This window comes from Megalopta genalis, chromosome 5 (genome assembly GCF_051020955.1).
Source record: "Megalopta genalis isolate 19385.01 chromosome 5, iyMegGena1_principal, whole genome shotgun sequence".
NCBI classification, from domain to species: domain Eukaryota; kingdom Metazoa; phylum Arthropoda; class Insecta; order Hymenoptera; family Halictidae; genus Megalopta; species Megalopta genalis.
In genome coordinates this window covers 3,707,362-3,733,869 of record NC_135017.1, presented here as the reverse complement: position 1 = coordinate 3,733,869, position 26,508 = coordinate 3,707,362, and the positions used below count along the sequence as shown (strand labels likewise).

Sequence of the window (26,508 nt, the reverse complement as noted above, 5' to 3'; positions counted from 1 at the left end):
AAACTTACAGCACAGACGAACATAACTGCTATTTTTGAGAAGTGGAAAATTTTCAGTTTGGCGTGTGATTTAGTTTATAAGGCCGAAAAAAACAGAAACCAATTTTTAATCCAAGAATCGCTAAATAGTGTCAGTAAGTGGTAGTGCCAATATATCGACGAAAAAAATTAAACTACAGAAAGATGTTGCTATCAGTACATCAGAGAAAAAAATTAAACTACACGAAGACGTTATCGTACCGCTAGATTGTTTTGTGGAATATAGAATCATCAGCTTTCTTACAGTTTTTGTAGCAATTTCAACACTTGCGAAGGGTAAAGTGTGTGACGGAGAAATCAAATTTCAGACCGACAACACACGTGGACTTGGATTTAAAATGTATAATAATATATATATATATATATATATATATATATATATATATATATATATATAATATAATATAATATAATATAATATAATATAATATAATATAATATAATATAATATAATATAATATAATATAATATAATATAATATAATATAATAAATATAAATAATATATAATATATATAAATAAAATTGTGCTTCGCGAAACATATGCCGACCGCCGCACGCAAGAAGCAATGTACGAAGTCGCCGTCAACAATAAATAAATGTTTTGGAAGCTGGTATTTCGACAGAAGATGACTAATATAGGCCTATAGTAAAAAATAATCATTTAAAAGTATACATAAGTTGAAACCTTAAATGCGTTTTTCTTGAAACTGCAGTTTCAACATCAGTGGACAGAATATCTCGAAAACTACCGTATCGATTTGGACGAAGTTTTTGCAGTCTTTTTTGCATACGAAAACCTTGTCCTTGAACGAAGGATATTTTTCGCTTGAGTATTCTGGTTTTTATAGCCTAGAAACTAGCTATTTTTCGTCAAAAATCAAAACATTCACTTCGAACGCCTGCCATCTTGTTAAAAATCAATATTTCGAAAAATCCTTCGTTCAAGGACGAAATACTGTCAACTATAGAAATATTTTTGTGCATGATTTCAAATAACCATGGACTGATTGAAGCTGTCCACCGCGAAGTATATTTTTTTGGAGAGCCCTTGGAAAAACTGCCATAACTTATACATTTCTGCATATTATTAAATAACAAAATTACAATTAGTAATGAAACGCGTGATCTTTCAAATATGTGATCTAAGTAACATTAGCTAAAAAAGTCTTAAACATTTTGGAAAAAAAATTCCCAAAGGACGCCATTTTTTAAAATTCCAGATTGATCATCAGCTCCTGAAGTTTCTTACAATTACAGTAAATTCTTCCAAAATGTCCTTCAACTTATAAACAAAAATGGACAATTCGGGAAATGTGGATACGATTATTCGAGCCTCGCGGCTCGATTTTACAGCCGTTGACAATCGGCGATGATAAAAACGAACAGCGAGGCTCGAACAATCGTCTCTCTTCTTTCCAAATTGTCCACTTTTGTTTACAAGTCGGACAATTGCAGTGTATTCACTATAGCTTGGTACATCTTTATTTCGCACAGAAACCCACAGTTTAGTCATCACTTTACTGGTCTCGAATTTGTTGACTGAAACCCTCGCAAATTCCTCGCGCACCGCGTTACATCACCGATTACTTCGATCAAGCTTATTTTCAGAACCATTTACAGAACCTTTTAAAACGCCATTTTTACAATCCCACTTCACAGAGCCATCACTCACGAAACAAAACAGAACAGAACGAATCGCGCAGCCTTTCTTCGGGCGAACAACGCGTTCGAACGAACTTTTCATTGAGTCGTCGCCACGAGGACAACATTGTTGACTTACATGAAAGCTGGATTCCAGGCGCAAACTGTCACGGACAGCAATATCGTCGCGCGAAAAAATTCGATTTTATCGTCGGCCATATTCAAGGTGCTGCTGGCGGAGCGCTGCGGATAAAAGAAAACTAGTCTCGGTAATATTTTCAGCAGCGGTCGAGCGAGCCCGGCCACCTTATCGGCCGAATGAATGCCGCCCTAATGAAAACCGGCCCCCGGACTAAAGCAAGCTGATGCTTTAATTAAGCACACTTAAGATTGCGAAGATTCCAGGTTGTTCTGGTTCTGGAAGCTGAACCAGCCAGTCTCGCGACTCGCCTGTCTTCTTCCAGCACCCCTCTCCCCTCTCTCTCTCTCTCTCTCTCTCGGATCCTCCGCTCGGAGCAATTACTCAGGAACTCGGTTCTTGCATTCTCGGATCCCGTGGCACCCCGTTCTTATTGCAACTTGATAAAGTGGCCATAGCATTAACTTCTCTTCCGAGTCGCGCTATCGGGGCCCCGCAAATAACCTACGAGCCAATCGTATTTTCCCGCCTGTGACAGAGAGATCGAATCGGGAACCGACGCCGATGATCGATGATCCGGCCGCCGGACAGTGACGTGGAATAATCGCAGGAAAGTGGAACCAGCCGCGGATCCACCTAGCCCGAGCGCACTATGTAATTTCACTGGCGCACGATGGCCTGTTCGCCGGATTTAGCCGGTCAAAAGTCGATTTTGTCGAACACGTCGCAGGTGGAAACACGTTGTTGCGGACTCGGGGAGAGACAAGTGGCTGGTGGACGACGAACTATACTAATTTTCTTTCCGTTTTTCTCTTCCACGGAGATGTGGCCATTTGTATTCGCGCCTTCTGTGACGGTAATTAGGCTGTTTGCTTTGAAAGTGGCCGAAGTTCATTTATTTTGAAATCCCAGGATTTTTCAATTTATTGAAACGAAAAATCCGTAACACTGGATTTACGGAGCCCGTCAAAATGACGGGTCACTAAGTTTTTAATTTACAATTATTCGTATCGTAAAGATACATTTATGAGTTATTTAATTCAATTTATATGTTACTTACGGCAATTGTTACAATAACACTTGTTAAGAATCAGAATATATATTTTATTGTTATTTTTATAAACCAATATGAGACAGCTGTTTTTGGGCTCCGTAAATCTACTGTTAGATATCTATATCCATCTGTCTAAAAAAATATGTATATATATATATATATATATATATATATATTATATATTTTTATATATATACAGGGTGTCCCAAAAATGTCTCGCAATCCGAAAGTGGCGGGTTCCTCAGGTCATTTAAGGCAACTTTTTCCTTTACAAAAATTTTCTCCGAGGCACCGTTAACGAGTTATTAACCAAAAACAGTGACCAATAAGAGGCGAGCTCGGCTGGCGCAAGGCGACCGAGCCAATGAGCGGAATTAGGCTTCGTGCACTGGTTGGCTGGGCCGCCTCGCGTCAGCCGTACTCGATTCTTATTGGCCACTATTTTTCGTTAATAACTCGTTAACGGTGCCTCGGAGAAAATTTTTGTAAACGAAGAAGTTGCTTCAAATGATCCGAGGATCCCGCCATTTCCAGATTGCGAGACATTTTTGGGACACCCTGTATATTGAATAGATTTGGTTACACCGATGGACTTGTCAACAAGTATAAAGAACGAGCCGCGAGGCTCGAATAATCTTATCACCTCTTTCCAAATTGTCTATTTCTGTGCACAATCTGAGCGTCAATTAGGGAGAATTTACTGCATATGGAACGTGCTGTAAACACGCATGGAACCGAATAGGATCAGAGATAGTAGACAAACTGATAAAACGGAGAAATAATTAAAGAACTTGGGAATGAAAGTAGACAATTTGGGAAGAGAGGTTACGATTGTTTATAGCATAGTTTTTATAATTGTTGACAATCGGCGACTACAAAAATGAGCGACGAGGCTCGAAAAATTGCCTGTTTTCGTTTAGAAGTTATTAATCAATTTCAGAGAATTTACTGTAATCGTATTTTCGCTTCCCAATTCGTCCATTTTTGTTTACACGTTCAAGGATAATTGGCGAGGATTTACCGTATCTCTAAAAGATACAATAAAATTTGCACTTACAATTGTTGCTGAAGAAAATAGATTTCGGTTGCTTGCAACTCTTATCGACGAGGCCTGCTTATACCAGTTAGCGAAAAATTAATTTCGATTGCTTATAACCAGCTTGCGAATCTTTGTACAAAATGAAAATTTTCCAAGACGATTCTAAGAGTCAGGGATTAAATAAAAGTGAATTATTTCTTTTAATAATCTTGATCAGTGTTGAAAATCGTGTAACAATATTATTCAATTCTTTGCATGTCTCCATAATTTTATATTTCAGCTATTCATTTTTACCATAAATGCATAAAATCCAAAGTCTACTATTTATAACATAACAATTATCGTTATGAAAAATTGATGTCGGCTGCTTAGAATAGTTGTCGATGTAGAAAATGGGTTTTGATTGCTTCTAATCGTATTTATACGTTTTTAAACAAAGTCTACAGAATAAATTCTTGTATAATGTTATATACAAAAAAGCCATTTTGCCAATTTGAAATTTATCTTGAAAATACAGACACTCGAATTTTACCATTTTTCTGTATTTACCTGAACGCCGTGCTTCTTAACAAGGCTGTACTTATGATTTATTATCTCAGAAACTGTACGTCGGATTGAACTGAGTCATCCTGCACGTTAATCTATTGAGTTTGGTGTATAATGAATGAATTTTTTCTTTACCAAAAATTGATTTTACGCTTTTGAAAATTTTAAACAAATCCGTGCAAACCTCTGTGCCGTATCGTTTTACCAATGGATCGTTTCAAGTAGCTCATTCTTCAAGAATAACGTCAATGATTTTGATAAAAAAAAAGCATGCTGCAGCGTAATATATTGAGTCATTACTTCGCTAATGTTTGATTCAGCTGTAAAATATTCGATTTATTGTACATTGATAGCGTAACACAGACAATTCTAAACAAACATAGATCGCTTCCCGAGCACGTGTTGTACTCTTATTAATAAAAATAAAGCGATATAGGATTATCCATTTACGGCTTAAGTAGTCATTTCGATCAAGATTACTGGTAAGCTCAGATACATGTCTTGGAGAATTTACGTTTACGGCCACATAAATTAATAAAAGTCGAACTCCCGTAAGAATTGTTCTTTTCGTTGAAAATGTTACGACGCTGGAAGCGTCATAAAACAATGAATAATGTTCACCGTTTTTCGTAGTTAACGATTCGAACGACCGCGTGTGCTCTAACGAATTTATTTCTATTTCAGATTTCCGCGGGCCCGTGGCCGGCCGTTTGAAGAACAGAAACTTGAAACTACATTTCTCCGGAACATGAAGAAATAATGTAAGAATATACTTCTTCAGTTTCTTGACTATCACGTTTCCATGGAACGTTGCCCACGATTCGTGTGGCCCAGAAACATACGGCGCACCGGCTAGCGCATATGTAAATGAGTAATTAAAAATGAACAAACTTTGCGGAAACGACATAAACCGGCGCATTTCTTTCTACAATTGCGTGCAGAAGTTCGCGTTTAATCATCCTCGTTGCACGATCGGCAAAGAAGTGCAATAATGGCGTGCTAAAAAATGGAATAATTAATAAAGTGTAATTTATTTATTTATCTATCTATTTATATTTGTTCGTCTATTTATTTGTTTATTTATTCATTTCTTTATTTGCTTATTTGTAAACGAGTAAGAAACATTTCAAAGTCGGTACATGATAAACAATTTGCTCTCCCACGTCGTTAAAATAAATATCATAGGAACAAAAAGATTGTTAGATCGATATAGAGATCATTTCATGAAAATATATTGTACACTGAAAGATCATTTTCAATGAAATATAAATACGGTGGTTTCTCAAACAATTTTTAACTTTTCAGATTAAATGATTTTCCTTGTTAGAATTATAATTCTTTTTCCCAATTTATTTTTAATTTTCCTTCTTGAAACTTTATTTATACACTTCCACGACGAATGGACAAACGTTTTCCAAGGCCGAAGTTTTGGTCAATAATTTCAAGGTGAGCAAGGTTTCCTTATGTGGTACTCAAGGACACCCGAAGGTCACGGTATTAACGATCGGTGAATAGCTTTTGAATTTAATTGTTACGTTACGTTACATGATCAAAGCACGGCGGCTATCAAATGAGAAACTTCGTGACCGTGAAATCTCGAAAGGGCTGAACTTGAGCGAAATAGTTTGCGCGCTAAGAATATTTACATATTTTTAATGAAATAATTTTCGGCGACATTTCCTCATGTCATCCAAATTATCATTGTTATCACTGTTATCATTGAACCCATTGTTCATATTGTCGAAGAGTACAAGCCTGTGCAAAATCAACATTTACCTCGTAATTGTCTTCGTAATCACTAAACTGCGGATTGTATGCATTTATGGCAAAATCGAATGGTTACAATTTCAGATAGCGTAATAATTAAAAGCATTTTAAAACGTCAATGTATTATTTTTGATCTATTAATATCATTAAAAAAACGGTATAAAGCTGCTACTTTGTTTGTATTCTTTGCAATTGATGCAATTTTATTTTGCATTGAAATCCGCAATATAGTAATTACTTTTATCATTTGCGATAATGTTTTTGTTGATCTATCACTTCCTATTCGTTTCCTTTTAGATTGTTTTCTTGGAACCATCTTTTTTGGTTTAGCACTGGAAACAATAACCTTTTCATTCGGAAACAATATGAAGAATTTTGAGGTTAACTCTTTAATCTTGAATAATATATACAGTAAATTGTCCCTAATTAACCCCCTGCTCGGATACAAAAATGGACAATTTGAGAAGAGGAGAAACGATTATTCGAGCCTTGCGACTCATTTATCTTCACTTCCCAAATTGTCCATTTTTATTTCCAAGCGGAGGATCAATTTGAAAGAATTTACTTTAATTAGTAAAACTTGAGCTTCATTGAATGGATTATACAATAGTATTTATAGAAATACAATAAATTTTCTCTAATGGTCCTTCAGCTTGTAAACGAAAATGGATTATCCGAGCTTCGCGGTTAGTTTTTATAGTCGCCGATTGTCAACAATTGAGTCGTTTACTTTGAAAGTGGCGTAAATCACTTTTTCAAAAAAATCGAGTTAGTGGTAAGACTAATTACAATCGAACGGTATCTTTTCATTTAAAGAAAAAAAAAAGTGACTTATACCACTTTCAAAATAAACGGTTCAATTATAAAAACTATTCGCGAGGCTGGAATAATCGTATCTCCTCTTCCCAAATTGTCCATTTTTGTTTCCAAGCTGAACGTCAATTAGGGAGAAATTACTGTGGCTGTAGAACATATACAAAATTCATCAAAAACGTCGAGAAGAATCGTTTAATAAATAATTACTGACAATTGCGTTAATTGCGTATATTCAAATTTTATAATGTACAGGTTCCATTTCTCTATTTTTGGTGTTGGTTCAGAAAATATCTAGCTATAGAACATATTCAAAATTCATCGAAATCGACGACGACATTCCTTTAATAAATAGTTACTGATAATTGCGTTAATTGTTCATATTCAAATTGCATAATATGCAGGTCTCATTTTTACATTTTTGGTATTCGGTGTTGTATTCTTAATTAGAAATTTATTTCAGTTGTAATATCAGTCGCGAAACAAAAATTAATACCAATATTACTTCATTTTACAACTCTGTCCCATTCAATACAACCAACTGATGAATGAGACGAAAACACTCTTTTTCAAAATATTAAAAGAAAGTAAGTAAACGCAGGAGAAAGTCATTGGCACTATGTAGTTTTATAATAAAAGCGCTGATCTTTCGAATGTTCCAAAGTCTTTTGGTTATTTTCTCCAAAACAAAGGTGTTCAATTCATGACAATTGTCACCTAAAAATAAATCGACTTTTTCAAAGATTCCCACTAGAGTACCTTCTTAGGAGAGGGCATTCACACACACACACACACACACACACACACACACACACACACACACACACACACACACACACACACACACAGGCGAAGTTCGACTACCACTCCTTTTCCAGACAAAAGTTTAAAAATACATGTATTTTGATAGCACTTTTTACGCTGATTCGAGTTACGGCAATTGAAGAGAACTTACTGTAATTACACAGAGTTGAGTGTAAGCTGAGTGTATGCCAAAACGAGTGTTTGTCTAAAAGTTTTGAGTACATTACATTTAGACAAAACGCACAAATATACTCACTTTACATTTAACTTACACTAAACATACACTATAAACACACTAAACACGCGCGAAACCCATTCACACGTGAGGTATAATTAATACAATTCTGCTCGTTCAATCTTCTCGTGGTTTACCTTGGTTTATCCCAATGCCGGTGGCACATTTATCATTTAAAGTGCTGTAACATTGCAAGAAAAAATCGTAGCTCCTTAATTCTGGCCTCAAATTAAAGAAAAAAGTCCGAACTATACGACATTGTCAATGACATACTCGGAAACAATTTTGCCAGGTCCACAGAGGGCGTTAAACTCTGCACTTTTTCGGTATCACGAGCATGCCCTCAGATTTAGCACACTACAATCATAGTGATGCGTGATATTAAAAATCGGAATATGGTATTGTAAAGTAGAGATTGCAAGCTTCAATTTAAAAAAAAAACATTCATAATTTTACGATAGCTTTTAACGGAGGCACACTTGTTCGAGGCACGGATCGACAATTTTTCGGCCAAAAATCAGCGATGCCTTAATTTCGCTGTTGACTGCGCTCGTGAAAAAACAAGGGAGATATCGAGGGCTGTGTCGCCCTCCCCTCTCCCCATAACGTCCCGTGGACTCCCTCGTTTCCAAGATAGACGACACGCGAAATTCCGCGTTTCACGGAGGTCCCCGGCAACTCGGGGTCCGAACACCGGCCGGCCTGCTCCCGCGGTGCCCAGCTGGACGCATTTGTCCTGTCAGAGTCCGAAGATATTACGCGGAAACGAGCACGTGGGCGAGGATAATGGGTTAGGGGTGTGATCGCAGCTAGATTTCCAAGCCGGAAGACGAGACCCCGGCCGCGCAATCATTTTCCTTCGTTTGGCCTGGCCACTCGAGAAGTGTCAGGACGGATGAAATAGTGGCGCTCGTGCCACCGTGACAGCGCCCATCTGGCCAGCCTTCAGATTCAATTTACAATGCGTGCATTCCCGCTCCGCAACAAACTGGACGCGCCGCAACAAATATCTCTCGCGCAACGCTTTCCCGACTTTTCGAACGATATTTAGGGGAGACCTTCGGCCAATATTTCGATTTTTCGTTATTAACTCTTTACGCACGATTGGTCATCCTGGGGCTAAATTGCTACGCTATTTTTTAAAAGAATTTTCACGTTGTTCAAATTTGTATTTGGTAATCTTTTTAAAAAAAAGTAGAGGAATAGATCTATAAGCAAATCAAAATAGATTTATAAGCAAATTGATTCGATTGAACCCTCGGATGCAAGAAAGGGTACTTGGGCTCTTCTTGTGTCAAATTTATATATCGATTTTTCATTCCATTCTAAATATATCCTGCAAATTTTATTGCGATATCTCTAAAATTGACGAAGTTACGACAAATTTTGTACCGACGTGCGACGTTCACGAATAAGGTTGACCGTCGTATTTCGTATCGCTGCGTCTTACAAACATGAGTCTTTGGTAACAGACGATCTGTTTGGTCAGGCAAGCGTCTTCTGATATCTTTTTGTGCATCGTGAACGAAAATTTGAACTAGAAATCAGAGAAACGGAGTCTTCTAGTTCGGACTGCGACGGTAAACCAACTCCACGAAGATCTGCAAACTCTGATCGAAGGAAACTTCGTCGAGAGGATACTTGGAAATGTGATTATATATAGAGTAAAAAACGGAGAACCCGAGCGACATCGTATGAAAATTCGAGTGGACGGATTGCAGATAAGAAAATTTGTAATCCAGTCCTTACATGTTGCTCCAACAAGTGTTACTTACACTAACATCCATTCTGCATTCCAGGAAGAATTTTGTGTGATTTTATGTGAGAATTTTATGAATATTAATTTTTATGAGAAGCAAAGTAAATCTCTTTGGGACCTCTATTTATCAGGATGCACGGTGTCAAAAGAGATTAAGTTTAGGAATATTAAGCGAAAATAGAAGCCGTATGAAAATCTGTCGGAGTATTTTGTCACTTATAATGGATCTAGAATCATCGTTTGTCGAAAATTTTTGCTTCAACTTTTTCAAATATCTGTAAAAGGACTTCGCATTATTCAGTTAAAAGTGATCATAACTTTGGGTTACATTCGAAGAAACTGAAGAAGTTGTGTAGAGTTGCGACTGGACCAGACTATGATAAAATAATAACGAAACATGCAGAAGTTATTCACGGAAAGGGCGTTATAAAAACATGGGATAGATCTTTAACTTCTTTTTATCAGAAGAAACCTACAGCAAAGGGCAAGCGCTTTTCGATACAGAAATACTGCCGCAAAAAAATACTCAACTTGCGGCAATATTCTTCCTAGTTGATCCTATAGCGCAAGCTATGAGTAATTTTCATTTTTTTCAAGGTGCAACACATTTCTAACTGACTTCGCAATGCGGATTCCAATCGCACCAAAGCAAATCATAAAATCAGGAAAGCTACAAGACGTTAAATGTTGGTACGACTTTTTGAATGAAGAAGAAGTAAATTGATTTGAAGAGCAATTTAAGAACAATTTATCAGGAGACACACAATCTGTAGATTTTGATTCTGTTTTGGATGAATCAAGTGATATTGAAAATATTATTATAGATGATACTGAATGAATTGAAGCAGATAACCGGCACTTCTTCATTTTTATGTTACAAAATTATAATTTTTCTAATGTCAAACGTGTACATATGCTCAAATATTGTGTAAAAGTCATAAGCAATAAAGAACAATGTTAATAAATATCATTTTTCACCATATTTTTGTACTTTATGTAAGAAGAACCTGAGAATACTGTAATCAATAATTGTCGTATAAAGTTCATTTATTACATAATTCATGTTATACTAATGAAATGAAAAGGAGAAAAATTGAAGTTATAAATATCCTAAAGAGTTTTAAAACAACTTCATTTTAGTTATAAGAAATTTTGGTCTTCGTCATTTTTATAGATTCTTTTTTCGATACTCACTTTCATCACTCAGGCCCTGCTTGCATCGAAAAGTTCAATTTCCTATGCATCCGATAAAACCGATCACACAATAAAAAAATACTGCCTCTAATTTGTCATTATATCAGAATTATTTAATAGAGAATTCTTGTGCAGCGAATAAAAAACCTATTCTTTTTTTACTGCATAAATCAATAGTACAATATGTCAAAAATGTGTCCTATACATTTTTCAGTAGCAATTTTGCACTCTATGGACCTGGAACAGCGGACTAAATTTTTACATGGAATTTTAAACTGTTTATACCTTGAAAGCTTACTTAAAATTTTAAACACGTTTTTCTCGTTTCCATGTTTTTTACATTGGCGAGCGGGATAACTCAAATATCAATCGATCAATCGACTCGAAACAAACGTTACTTTTTTCGCTGTACTTACTAACTTTGTTCAGGTATTGAACTAAAAATTTGATGTTATTTTTCATTTATAATACTTTTAACCCTTTGCACTGCGAAGGCGCCGATACGGTGACACTAAATTATCAACATTTTGCACTCGTAGTATCTCCATTTTATATGATAGAGTGCATTTTATGCGTATTAAATAGAGTCTTGTGACTCATACAACAATTACACTTTTAACAATTTTTCAAATCTGAACTTTGTTAATATTAGAATTATTTTGGAACGTGATACAAAAATTTTAGTGTGTCTCGGAGTCACCACTCGTGTGCAAAGGGTTAATACTGTAAGGCAATCGTATAAGATACATAAATAAAAATAAAATCTTTCAATTGTCAATTCTTATAAAATTTCGCAGGAGTATAATATATTTTCTTACGGTATACCAAAAATTTAATTGAAACAAAGCGCATTATACTGCAGTGAAATTTCATAAGAATTAACCAATAAAAGATTTCGTGTTTTTATTTATGTCTTTTACACGATTACCTTACAGTATTTAACAATTTAGCATCGCCGTATATTGGTAGGAATATCAGAGAAAGCTTCGGAGTGCAAAGGGTTAAACAACGCTTTTAAGCTAAAATTGTGTACCAAAATAATTCATTATAAAATAATTCATTCAATTGTATACCAAATAATTCATTTAAGCTAAAATTGTATACCAAAATACTTCATTATTACAATTCATTATAAAATAATTCATTCAATTGTATACCAAATAATTCATTTATGCTGAAATTGTATACCAAAAGAAAAATTTTTTCAAATTGCATTATTTCTATCGTTTTCTGTCACGGTTACATTAAAGTGTACTGTCCCTGTCCTTTTGTGACATTCTTTCTTCAAATACAATTACTTCTGTCACTTTCGTCATGGTTTTCTTTTCTCAAATCGTGTCATTTCTATCGATATTTCGTCACAGTTTTCTCAAATTCTATTGTTCCTGTCGTTTTTTGTCATAGTCTTTTCCTCGACAGGACTTCTCCAAATCGTGACAGCACGTATCGCTCCGATTCGTAAATTTTTCGCCACTGTGATATTCGTATCGTCCGTGCTCGTTGATTTGTCTCGCTACGATACCGCCGAAATCGTTGCTCGAATTCCCGTGGGAGCCGCAGTGCCGAAATTTCGCAACGCCGAGGGCTCTGTATCGCGGTCGTTTACATTCCCGAATGACGTGGAAATATTACATATTCCAGCCATGCGAGTCGTTAAAATCGCGCGTGATCGGCCGTCCCTGGTCGAAGAAAAACATCGAGAAACAGGAATCGAGGAGTCGCGCGAGCCAGCAACGGACAGAAAAGAGACGAGAAACGAAAAGAGGCGAACGCGATGCCGGGCAAAAAGCGTCAAAGAAAGACTAGAATCCGAAAGAAGCGTCGCGGGCCGTTCTTTCCTGTTCCATAAATAATTCAGACGGGATGAAAATAGTCAACTTTGCTTGTGCGTCTACGTTCGAACGCGACGCGTGTAGTATTTGGGTAGACATTTTCAATTTGTTTCACACATCGTGTGCCCGGCCATATTGGTTCACAGTCTGAAAATCCATCTTTTTCAACGAAATTAGCGAAAAATCATAAGAATTATAAAGATCGAAAAATATGAACGGTAGATTTGACGGTAGATTTAATTAATTAATGGTATATTATAATATAAGTGATTAATATAAAAGTCTGTTATAATTGAAATTTGTAATAAACATTTATTATGATTAAATTTTATATACAAGATCTGCTATAATAAATTATATACCTGTTTAAAAATACAACAGAAACTCTCTTATCCGAACATATATTTTTACAATATTCTTGTATTCAAACGTTCTACGTATTATTTAGACTATTAAAAATCTATTATAATTTACTATTTAAATTTCTGTTAAAAATCTACTATAACCTAAATTCCTATAAAAATCCATTAAAATTAAAAATAGTACAAATTCGTTATCATTAAAGTTTACATTAAAAATGTATTATAATTGACTTCATCCCCATTTAAAATGTATTATAATTGACTTCATCCCCATTTAAAATGTATTAATCTAAATTTCTATCAAAAATATATTACAATTTAAAATTTCTATTTATATACAAGAAGAGAGACAGAGAAGAGAGTCATGGAAATTAAATAATATAAAAAATTGTAGTATTTATTGATTATGTAATCTTTATGAACAGTATAGTTTTATGGTCGTTTTATAGTATTATTTTATTAGTGCGCGTGCAATTGTTGCAGTTCTTTAAATAAACAAGTAAAATATCTGGATAGATTAATTTATGTGCAAGTGTACACTTACATATACATATGCATAGTTACTTATGCGAGAATAATGATAACGATTAATAATAATATTTAGAATAAAATTCAAAAATTTCATGTTGAAAGAAATATTTATAGTGTAGATAATAGTGTTTATAATAACTGCAGGATGTTATCAACAAAAGTGTTATCATTTTAACAATACATTTTAAGATTTCATTAAATAATAATTTTCACAAATTATCTTTTTCCGTCTACGAAAAGTTTCCGAAAAAATTCAATTTTTTAGAAGAAGATTAAATCGTGAATTTTCCATGCTTTAATTATTGTTGAAATAAATGATCGTCGTTAAAAGAATGTTGTTCTTTTAACGCATGCATTAATAGAAATATGTTTTTAATATGAACATTGTTTTCCAGCTTTTGCATGCAGGCTTTTCAACAGAGGGTGGATACAGTTACGAATAAACTCGAGCTTATAACGGAGAAATGAAATAGCAAAGTGTCAGCAATTTGCATTACATTCGTCAAACCCACACGATCTTCCATACAAATATTATTCAAATAGGAGCCTGATCAATATACAAGAATCCCGTAGGCATCGCGAAAGAATGGCATTCAAATACTGAATATTTATCGAACTATTCTCGGATTTTTCAGCGAATGCTTCCCTATGCAGATACCGCAGCGAGGCGTTCGAATTAATTTATTCTTCCGAACATAACAGAGCATAATAGCACGTAATAGAGATGTTATATAAATTGTACATGCAAATATTGCAAGTAATTTCTTGCATTTATTACATGTTTTACAATCGTGAAGTGGAGTACGTTTTTCATAAATTCAGGAGTCCAAAATAAAAATAAGAATCCTTCCAATTTTTCAACAGATTCAATACCAGAGAGATAATTGTAATACTTAATTCACCCTAATTAATATATTAATAATTGTAATAATTAATTCCCTAATTCCAAGTAAAAATTCTTATTAATGCAGTTTTTATTAATCTGTGACTAAAAATAAAAATATATTGTAAAAAATGAAAGTTTGCTTTTTACTATAGTGAGGAAACGAAAAATAATGACTGAAAGCAGAACGTAATCAATTAAAAACGATCGATAATAATAAAATCGAATATATAAGAAGTGTTTTGGATTTGAATGAAAGAACAATCGTTTTGAGCTGGCAAATGGTTTTTGATATATTAGAATTCATAATTATAGTTTCCCCTTGTCAAATTAAGAGAACACGTGCAAACATTGAAAATTCGAAGTTCTGTAGTTTATAAACAGAGTTGAAACCGACAAAATGATGACAGAAACACCCTCTAATTTCTTATGTACTATAGCATATAGTAAGTCACTTCGACAAACGTTGCTATGATCAACCAGAAAACTCATGCAACTGCAAATTTTGTTACATGAAGAGAAACTGTATAAAAATTGCAAATTCGAACGCTCGTATTTTATAAACAAATGAAACACCAGCCGAATGATGACAGAAACCGCCCTTAATTTCCGCTGTACTACACGATACTATAATTGATTTTGATTAAAATCGTTATCATGAATTAAAAAATTGATAAAATTGCAGATTTTATTACATGAAGAAAAATTGTATAAAAATTGCAAATTCGAACGCTCGTATTTTATAAACATATGAATCACTGGCAGGGTGCGGACGGAAAACATCTCTAATTTCCGTTGTACTATACCATGCTATAATTAATTTCGATCAAAATCGCTATCATGAACTAGAAAACTGATAAAATTGCAGATTTTATTACATGAAGAGAAACTGTACAAAAATTGCAAATTCGGACGCTCATATTTTATAAACAAATGGAACGTCAGCAGAATGATGACAGAAACCACCCCTAATTTCCATTATACTATAGAATACCACAATTCATTTCGATCAAAATCGCTGTCATGAACCAGAAAATTCACCTAATCAGATCCTCCACCGCAAGTAATGACAGATAAAATCTTCAAGAAGACTAGAATAATTACTAACAATTAATAAATTAAGAACAGTAGAATAGTTACAACAAATACACACTTTGTTGTATATTTTGTGGCGAACCTGTCACAGTGTGTCATTCCCTGTGAAAAATCGGAAAAGCAACGACAAATTTCTGCAAAATACAGAAGTTACAACCGCGCCTTAACACCTACGCTACGGGCCCGCTGTAAATACGTGTGGGTTCGAGGGAGCTAGGTGCACGGCGTCGGTATGCGTTCTACATGTTATAATTCACCTGGAGGAGCCATAACTCACAATACGACTCTCGGCTTCTTCGGTAGACAGTCGACCATGGGCGGAGTTGCCAATGGTTTCTTCCTCCTATTTATTGCGCTCGATGCACGCCGATCCGATGCGCCGATTCATCGCGGCGCACAGTGGGGCGAAGTGACGAGGTTGTATAAAAATCAAAGAGCTGTTGATAGAAATGACATAAGGCAATGAGCTTCCTTTCACGCTAACACTAAAATGTTGCAGGATAAGGAAAAAGTAAAGAGAACGTTGCATGGACATTTTTTAACTTTGAAAAGTTACGTTAAACTTGAAACATACCAAATTGCGATCTATCTATTTTTTTTAATGACAAACATTTTCCCGTAGATTTTGGCGCATTGTTCCCAAATCCGATTGCAAAATTTATCTATCACTTCAGGATTCTTCAGGCTTCATTTTCAGACTTCGCTTTTCAGCAGTTATTTGAAAATCAAAATAATATCGATTCATTTGAGATAAAGCAATTTTTAATAATAAATTATATCGTTATTTCTCTATCAGAAATTGGCCAAGAGAAATAATCTTGAACATAATAATGAACGGGAAGATTTTTTTAATGTAATGTTTACAACAATTTGTTTAAAGCAATACCCTGTTCACAAAGATATAATCCGCACAATAATAATCATCGAGATGATTTTGTTGTATGAAATTTTCACAAAAACGTGTAGACCAACCTCAAACATTAAATCTAACTTCATAAATATTTCAAGTAATTATAAAATAAAACAACATTTTGAATTAATATTTAAAATAATGCCATTTCAGAAGGGATCATAACTACGAAATAAAATAACACGTTATTCGAGATTTCCAACATGGCAAAAGTACCTATTATGGAACACTTTTTACTGGACATTGAATAGGAAGCACGTATGTCGACTGTTCATTAAACGAAAAAATGGAAGTGCACAATATGTTTCAAAATAGTTCTTCGTTATAGATAACCATTACGGTTGAGTAAAGTAGCATGTACCAAATATGGAACACCGTTTACGTACCACGTCCCCGAGTTCCATAAATCGGGACAATGAAAAAATAGATGGCCACAATATGGAACAGTATTTTCTTCCTTAAAAACACCTGTATTCGAATAAACAACTTTTTTTACAGCTGATTGTGTTACAGAATAGTCTGTATGTGAGTGAATTTGCAAAGAACAATGTTCACAAATATAAGTAGAATTTGAACAACAATTTTCACGTGTATTATGTTTTATTGCATTGTACTTGCTACCGATTCAAGAAGGGGTCACAACCGGTGACAATCACGGTGTTTCATAATAGATACGTCGACTGCTTTGACCATAATGTCACACGGAATGTGCCCAGGTCTGATCAAAATCCAGACGATAACGACGAAAGAAGACCGGAAACTAGGAGGACATCGGAACGGCATGGCATGGCACGGTGCGCCGCGGCGTCCGATGTCCGATCACGGTCGGAATCCGAGGTTATTGGCTGGAAGATGATCTAGCGGTTAACCATCCGATCCGGGCGGCCGCCGCGCCGAGAGGAGCAAAAAAGGCGGCCGGTGGATCGAGCCACGGTCCGTGGCACCAGCGGAAGGAGGGATCGTCGGGAGGTTGGAATAGCATCGTGTTGTATCGATCAATTACGGGACCCGGCCTTATAAGGCAATTATTAAATCACGCGGACACGTCGTCTTACACACGCGTGTATCGGTAACAAGCGATCGGCGTGTCACTCAGGCCCGAGATCCGCTCGGGATCGCGATATCCCGTTCGCCGCGACGTCCGGGATGGATGTGTCGGTAAGAATATCAGAGCCGAGGATCTGCAGATCGAATTCTCCGGCCGCGAATAGAAGAGATCCCTCAAGACGGCGCCAGTTTACTGGCCAGTCTTCCCTCTTGCTTCGGCACTCCCTCTCTGTCCCACTACTCTCTTGATCTTTCTTTCTGCTCTTTCTACTCTTTTTATTCATTCGATGAATACATTCTATACGTACTATACATACTATACATTCTATACATTCTACCAATTCTAGCAATTCTACCAATTCTACCAATACTACCAATTCTACCAATTCTACCAATTCTATCAATTCTACCCACTCTAATAACTCTACCAATTCTATCAATTCTACCCACTCTAATAACTCTACTAATTCTAATAACTCTACTAATTCTACTAATTCTACTAATTCTACTAATTCTACTAATTCTACTAATTCAACTAATTCTACTAATTCTACTAATTCAACTAATTCTACTAATTCTACCAATTCTACCAATTCTACCAATTCTACCAATTCTACCAATTCTACCAATTCTACCAATTCTACCAATTCTACCAATTCTACCAATTCTACCAATTCTACCAATTCTACCAATTCTACCAATTCTACCAATTCTACCAATTCTACTAATTATACTAATTATACTAATTCTACTATTTCTACTAATTCTACCAATTCTACCAATTATACTAATTATACTAATTATACTAATTATACTCTTTCCACTCTTTGTACTCTTTCTACACATTGTATTCATTGCACTCATTCTACTCATTCACTACTCTTTCTACTCTCTCTCCCTCCCCTCTCTCTCTCTCTCTTTATTTCTACTCTATCTACCCTTTCAATTCTTTCTCTGCTCTTTCTACTTTTGCTACTCTTTGTACTGTATCTACTCTGTCTACTCTTTCTATATTTTCTACTCTCCTACTTTTCTTACCCTTTTTACTCTTCCTACTTATCTTACACTTCCAACTCTTTCTACTCTCTCTCACCCTTTCTCCCGCTCTCTTCTTTAATTTGTATTCTTTCTACTTTTTCTTCCCCTCTCTATCTCTCTCTGCCTGTCTGTTCTCTTTATATCTCTGCAATTTCTTAAATTTAAGGTAAGGAATTCAGACAAAACTCAGCTTTCAATAATTTTCTAGATTTTTTTATGCTAACTTGAACTATGTACAAATTATTTTGCCAACAAATTTTGATAGCAGAACAATTTTTTTATGAAAGGAAAGATTACAAGAGGTGAGAATATTGAGGAAGTAACTGATGTCATATAATTTGACATTACAATTATCATTTAATTGAATAAAATACTCCCTCTTTCTCTCTGTCTGTCTGTTCTGTCTCTCTTTCTTTCTCTCACTGTATCTCTATCTCTATTTCTTTTTCTCTTTCTCTCATTGTATCTCTCTCTCTCTCTCTCTCTCTCTCTCTATTTCTTTCTCTCTTTCCCTCTTTCTTTCTCTCTCTTTTTGTCTCTGTCTCTTTCTCTCCTTCCACATCCTTTTGCATCCACTACAACGTATTACTTACTTAGTAGGCGAGCACGTGGCCGTCTAGTAATGGATGCGAGCTGCACCGCAGATTAGACAGATTAACCATTATGCTGCTTAGTTCGCTATGCGGCCCCCGAGATTACATTCTAATCAACGGATGAAACGTCTCGACTGCTGCAGTTTCCGGATGATACACACAATGGCACATCGGAGGGAACTTGCAGGATTTCAATTCGTTTCAATGATTCCGATTGTTCGCGAACATTTGCAGGCTGCTTTTTAACATTAAATCTACGAAGCTGTAAAAACGAAGAAAGGTGTGATGCTTTATAAGATTGACAGATTGTCACTCGTTTTTTTCTAAATCGAAACGATTCTCCTGTTTTTCTATTTGCACGTTTCTATATTAGAAATAATAGAAAATAGAAATATTTCTATAGTTTTATATTAGAAGTAATAGAAAATAGAAATATTTGTCAGGCATAATAGAATCAGAAATAATAGAAAATAGAAAAATTTGTATATTAGAAATAATAGAAAAGAGAGAAATGTTTGTACATTTCTTTATTGGAAATAATAGAAAATAGAAATATTTGTATATTTCTATATCAGAAATAATAGAGAACAGAAATATTTCTGTAGTTTTATATTAGAAGTAATAGAAAATGGAAATATTTGTCAGAAATAATAGAATCAGAAATAATAGAAAATAGAAAAATTTGTATATTAGAAATAATAGAAAAGAGAAATGTTTGTACATTTCTTTATTCGAAATAATAGAAAATAGAAATATTTGTATATTTCCATATCAGAAATAATAGAGAACAGAAATATTTGTATATTAGAATTGTATAGATTCTATAGTATAATAGATTTGTATATTAAAAATAATAGAAAATAGAAACATTTGTATATTTCCTTTTTTCTTTTTTTGTGTTTTATAAAGGTTACTTGGTGTTTATAATTATTCACATTTCTAAGAAATAATGTTCCAATAAATAATAGAAAATAGAGATATACGAATACGATATTTTGTTAAGTTTTCGTTTAGATACTATTAACAATGTAAATATTACTTTGATTTTATAATCACGCTCACCATTGTAAGTTCGCAGGATCACAGCTTGTTAATATTCTACCGTTGAAACTGACTTTTCATCAAGTGACAACGTTGATCGCTAGTATTCTGGTGATATTCGCGTATAAGCCGCGACTTATGGTAGTTCTCAACATATGTAGATCCTTGTCCTGGATCATCCCGGATCATCGGTGAGGATCACGGGCATGCCGATCGTGAGACGATCGTGGGGGCCGATGAATTAAAGATCACCGATCGGCCGCCCTCGGTGGAAGCCAATGAATTTGTCCCAAGACTGCCGTGGACATTGAGAACATAATCGATACTCTACTCTTCTGATCGCTGTGTATGAAAATCTGCATGAGGAATTGCATATGGTGACACTCTATTCTGCTAATCACTTTCGTTTAGCTAAAATTTTATATTTTTAGGTAGAAAGTGTAACATTAAAATACAAATTGGAACATTAAGTATATAATAGAATTATAAATGCATATTGAAACGTTAAATATATACTGAAATATTAAATATAAATTGAAACGTTAAATGCATACTTAAATATCAAATATAAATTGAAACGCTAAATATATACTGAAATATCAAATATAAATTGAAACGCTAAATATGTATATACTGAAATATCAGATATAAATTTAAACGCTAAATATATACCGCAATATAATATACAAATTAAAACATAAAATAGCAATTATATACTAGAATAATAAATAGAAATTAGAGCATTACATAGAAATTACATTTTAGGACGATAAATACAAACTGAAACGTTATGTATATATTGAAACGCCGAAAATAAATTAAAACATTAGATACAAACTAGAAAGTTAAATATATTCTAGAATATTAAACACAAATTGACTATATCACCATGTAATCTTAATTCGCCTGTTTCAAGCTTGTTAATTTAGAACATGTAAAAATCATTTATATAAAATGAGGGCAGGATAAACAATAAATTTCAATGGAACTGACGCTTACGGCTCATTGTACATTTTATTATATAATAACAGTAAATAATATTATATAACAACAATACTGTATACTATATCGTATAATATGCATTCTAATAATACAGACTATGTGGTGTATATTTTATACTGTATATTTTACATTATAGTAATACAAGAGATTCTATGTGTGTACAATACATATTATAGTAATATACATAGATTATGATATAACCCTATAATATTATACATTATAATGATAGGAATTCGATGTATAATATATTATATTATATATCATGATGTAATGTGTATTATACGTCATAGTCTATATCACTATTAATATATATATATATTAATAGTGATGTAGACTATGACGTATAATATACATTAGATCAATATACATTCTGATGAATAATACACATTATAATATTATATTATATATATAGTCTATATCATAGTCTACATCACGATTAATATATATATATATATAAATAGTGATGTAGACTATGACGTATAATATACATTAGATCAATATACGTTCTGATGAATAATACACATTATAATATTATATAATATACCAATATGAATTATAATATATAACATATAGGTTATATTATGCATATACAAGGTATTAAGATAATACACGACAATAATCCAGATTACGATATATAATATGTACAGGGTATTTCACCTAACTTGACCATCTTGAATATATCGCTTATTTTGTATGATAGAAAAAAATGTCATGTGGAGATAAATATTCTGTTCAAAGGCGTCAATATGGCGATGTGCCGAATGTTTTTCTCAAGATCATTTTTCTCGAGATTTTAATGTTATCGTATTTTTTTTAAATGGGGATTTAATTAGAGCGTTTAATTAAAGAAAATATAACAACGCAATTATCACAAACTTCAAACGCGTAACACGTAACTAAACGCAATGAATACAGAGCACATGAACATTCGTCGTTATTTTCCCGTTTTAGCCGTTAACTAATTTCACCGTATCGCTTTAATCGCTCAATTTCAAATTCTGAACAGAACCGTGCACAAACAACGGTCGTTCAGCGCGTTCGTTCTCCACTCGTCGAAAATCACCGAAGAACCCTCATCCCGCAATATTATGTACGATATAACGTGCACATAAACATAAACAACATGTGAAACACGTATACGTTCGCGTATAGATCAGCTGTTCGTGCAAAAACGCACGCGAAATATGCAAAATAAAATCATTTCGCTCGGAATCGCGGGAACGTGAAAAACGATTCCTGTTCACGTCCCATTTCGTTCATCCTCCTTCGACAAAAATCTGCATTCGCATGCAGATACGCAGTCCCATAATGTACGTATTACGCGATATGGATAATAATAATAATAATAATAAAATTAAAATAGAAATCGCTGGAAATTTAAATAAATTCAATCTCGCGATTCTTACAAGCCACATTTAGCGTACGCCGGGCACATATGTATAGCGTGAAGGGTATTATAGGCGCTTACGAAGCGCGCGATTTGCATGCGATCCGCTATGCAAAACGCGCGTCCAGTTTTTCGTGTCCGATTTTAGAACGTGTTAATTGGCCAATAGTGTGTGCACGAGCTCTCGACAGCGACGATCATAACGATCCGGAGGAACTGCTGCTCGGAAATTGTAATTTCAAATGGAAGCTGAGTCGCGGTGTGCTACCCTGTTCCTTGTGCGGCTGCGTGCAACGGTATACCGACGTGACTCACCTAACTCTGCCGCCTAAATTAGCTTGAACACAATTTATGATATTCTAAATACAATCCGATAAAAGTGCAGCGACGCATTATGCAAGGGTGTCCCGTTTCAGTTGAGATTGCAAAGAATCTCGCAGACACGTGATTTAGGAACAGAGAAACAAAACGACGAACGTCCTTTAGCATTTCAAGTGGGGAGTCAAATGGCGTTGTTAGGTTTTCGATGCGTGCGCGTTTTCAAGGTTATCTCAAGGTCATCTTGCTTTTCCTAGCACGAAACTGTATTTTTCGTTTCGGAATCATATTCTATGTAAAAAAATGCACAACTTTTGTACATTTCTTTTGTAACATGATGTTCTTAAATGAAATACCTTGTTCTCATTTTAATAGAAAAACAAAATTGTCCTTGACGTAAACGTGAAAGATCAGCAAAGTATCATTAAAAATATATTGAACTTACAAAGGAAAGTTTCGAACAAAGATTGTGCAGTTTTTACGTGGAATATGATTTCGAAATAACAAATAGAGGTTTACGATAAAAAAAAGCAAGATGACCTTGAAGTAACCTTGAAAATGCCCACGCATTAAAAAACTAGCAGGGCCGTTTGACTTTCCACTCGAAACACTAAGGGACGTGTGTCGTTTTAAATCACGTGTCTAAGATATTTTTTGCAATCTCAACTTAGATATGGGACACCCCGTATATTGCTAACTTAATACATATTCGTAGTCGCATTTTCGTTATTGCGGAAGGTAGAAAAAGATGACAGAGCAGTATTTACACAATTCGAAGCGTGCATCAGACGGCAATAAAGAATCCTTCTATCAAGGTCATTGTAATGATGTTTTGATGAATGACATATAATATCATGACTTTGGGACGACCTTGACAATTTAAAAAATGAGATGAAATTTAAAGAATCCAAAACAGTGCTCGACGTACGGATATAATAGATAAGATAGAAATAATTGTCAAGGTCATCCCAAGATCATGGTATTAGAGGTCATTGAAATCGTTCTGATTCAAGCAATAAAATCGCGCCATAAAAAATGAATGTTAATGTGCAAAATAATGTCGACGATCTTGAAAAGGTGATTAAAATAACCTCGGTGGAATGATTCTTTGTTACCATCAGACGCGCGCTTCGAAACCATTTGAGCCGTTTATTTTGAAAGTGGCATAAGTCACTTTGATTTTAAGTCGATATATTTAAGGGCTTGCGTTTTAACACATTTAAAAATATGGATGCTAACTTTCGAGAAGATTTACTTGTATTTGTTATCTCAAGATACTGATATTTTTCTCAGTATAAATAATTTCGTATAAACATTTTTTCAACTTTTCATTACGGTAAAGTGACTTAAGCCACTTTCGAAATAAATAGTTTAGAAAAATGACTGATATATATTAATTTTGTCCGACGTATTTTACTGAAGCGATGTTTTGAAAGGACAGTGATTTACTAAAATTGTTGAATAAATTACATATATAATAATAATTTATACCATGAACATATTTAATATAGAGGTTTGATTTAAGTATTTTTTATTTTAATATTCATGAAATACAAAAATAATTAGTACATTTTCAAACATAAGTATAAGTAAGTTATATGAAAATACATCAGTTCAATTTAATTTTCGTCATCAATAGGAGTGATTAAGTCCTCGGAAATCGTGTTTTGTTTCAAATTTTAAAAATAACTGTGGTATATTGGTGGTACATAATTAAGCAAGTCCATCATGTCATTGTATTTTGCTGAAGAAACAGGACGAGATCCAGCGTATAACGGATCCATTTCTATTTGTGAATAACGCCTAGGTCTTCCTCTTTTTGGTGACAAATCCAAAGTTAGAAATTCATCTTTTTCATCTAAAGTTAGTTTATAAAACATTTTATAGTCATTTGCTGGCGGGTCTGGAGGTAGCCGCCACATCACTATAATATAATTTACAAAACTGCACTATTCTCTTTCGCACTTATAAAAATAAGTCCAGTGATCACAGCTTTTTTAAAAATACTGAAAATAATTCAAAACAATACTTCACACACACTTATCACACGTTTCTATTTCTTTTACACTAAGCCCCGCAATTAATTTCCTGAGTACAGCGACTTGCGCCACTTTCAAAATAAACATATTTGTTATACCGTTAATTAGCAAAACTTCTCTCGAACAAATCTCAATAGTTCCCAACTTATTGATTGCAAATTTTTTTAAAATGAAAAGATACCGTTCAATTGTAATTAGTGTTATCATTAACTCGATTTTTTTGAAAAAGTGACTTATGCCACTTTCAAAATAAACGGCTCATTTGAGTACCGCTTTGTCATTTTTTCGTACCTAATATCGCAATAACGGAAATAACATTGATGTTCAATTTAAATGAATCTCACCCTTTATATTTAGTATATCTGGTGCACGTCCGTATTCAAAAGTACAATGTAATTAGTGTACATAGTGCATGTTTACGTTCGAGAGTATAATATTTAGTATACTTCGTACACGTCCATATTCGAGAACACGTGTGTATTTAGAATACACGTCTGCACTAAAAACATACACGCACGCACACATCCAGCATACGTATCCAGCATGCATCCTACCTTTTAACGATTAACTATCAGCCTGAAATAGCCACTAAACGCGAATCGGATGGAATTTGACGCGGAACACAATTGGCAATCGATTCTTCCCGGCCACCGTAATGGAACTCCGCGAAACCATTTGCCGGCATGCTAAGCGATCGTTTTTTCGTCGGCAGGAGGAAGTAGCGGATGACAGCGTCATTAGACGGCCGTAAAGAAGTTTAGGGGCCTTGTGCGTGCATGAGCTTCTGAAATTCCATTGGACGTCCGCGAGACAGGACGATTCGATACGTGCGTTTAACGCTAATTTATGTTCGCGCGTGACGGTGTGCAACCACGCGGAATCCGAGGCGGTTGCAGCGGAGCTGTCAGTCACCTATCACTATAGACGTGGCTAAGTACCTCCCGGATAAGATAGCTGGCTGACGACCGGCTTCCGGAATAGTTCAGCCGATTTTTAGTCCTTTTGGACGCCGCCGCCGCCGCGGGATTTCTGTGTTATTGCGAGCTGCGGCAATTAACACTCGAACGAAAATCTAACGAGGGGCGTTCGCGAACCAGTCGAACAAAACATTCTGAAACCTTGTTCACGTTGAGTATACACTCGCCGCGGAAAGTATGTTGACAGCTTTCCAAACGGAATAACTTTTTCAAAATTGGTCCATATCACTTGGATTTCTTTCAGATGATATAGGGACAAGTTTCCTAGAGATTGACTATACTACTTTCTTTTTATTTTGCTATTTCTCTTGGAATGACAAAAAAATTGTTTAAACCCATGGTTTTTAACTATTTTATCGGAGCCAGTAACAAAAATTTAGAAAATGCCTTTTGTAGGTCCTTTTGAGTAGAAACAATTCGACC

The 26,508-nt window shown here is 34.7% G+C and overlaps 1 long non-coding RNA gene across 1 annotated transcript in view; it reads left to right on the top strand.

Moving 5' to 3' along the window:
- LOC117217497 (uncharacterized) overlaps positions 1–26,508 on the top strand; it is a 288,454-nt gene that overhangs the window by 219,685 nt on the left and 42,261 nt on the right. Inside the window, exon 4 of the long non-coding RNA XR_013033409.1 lies at positions 5,143–5,219. This is a non-coding gene — a long non-coding RNA (uncharacterized LOC117217497). The remainder of the gene's footprint in view (positions 1–5,142; positions 5,220–26,508) is intronic.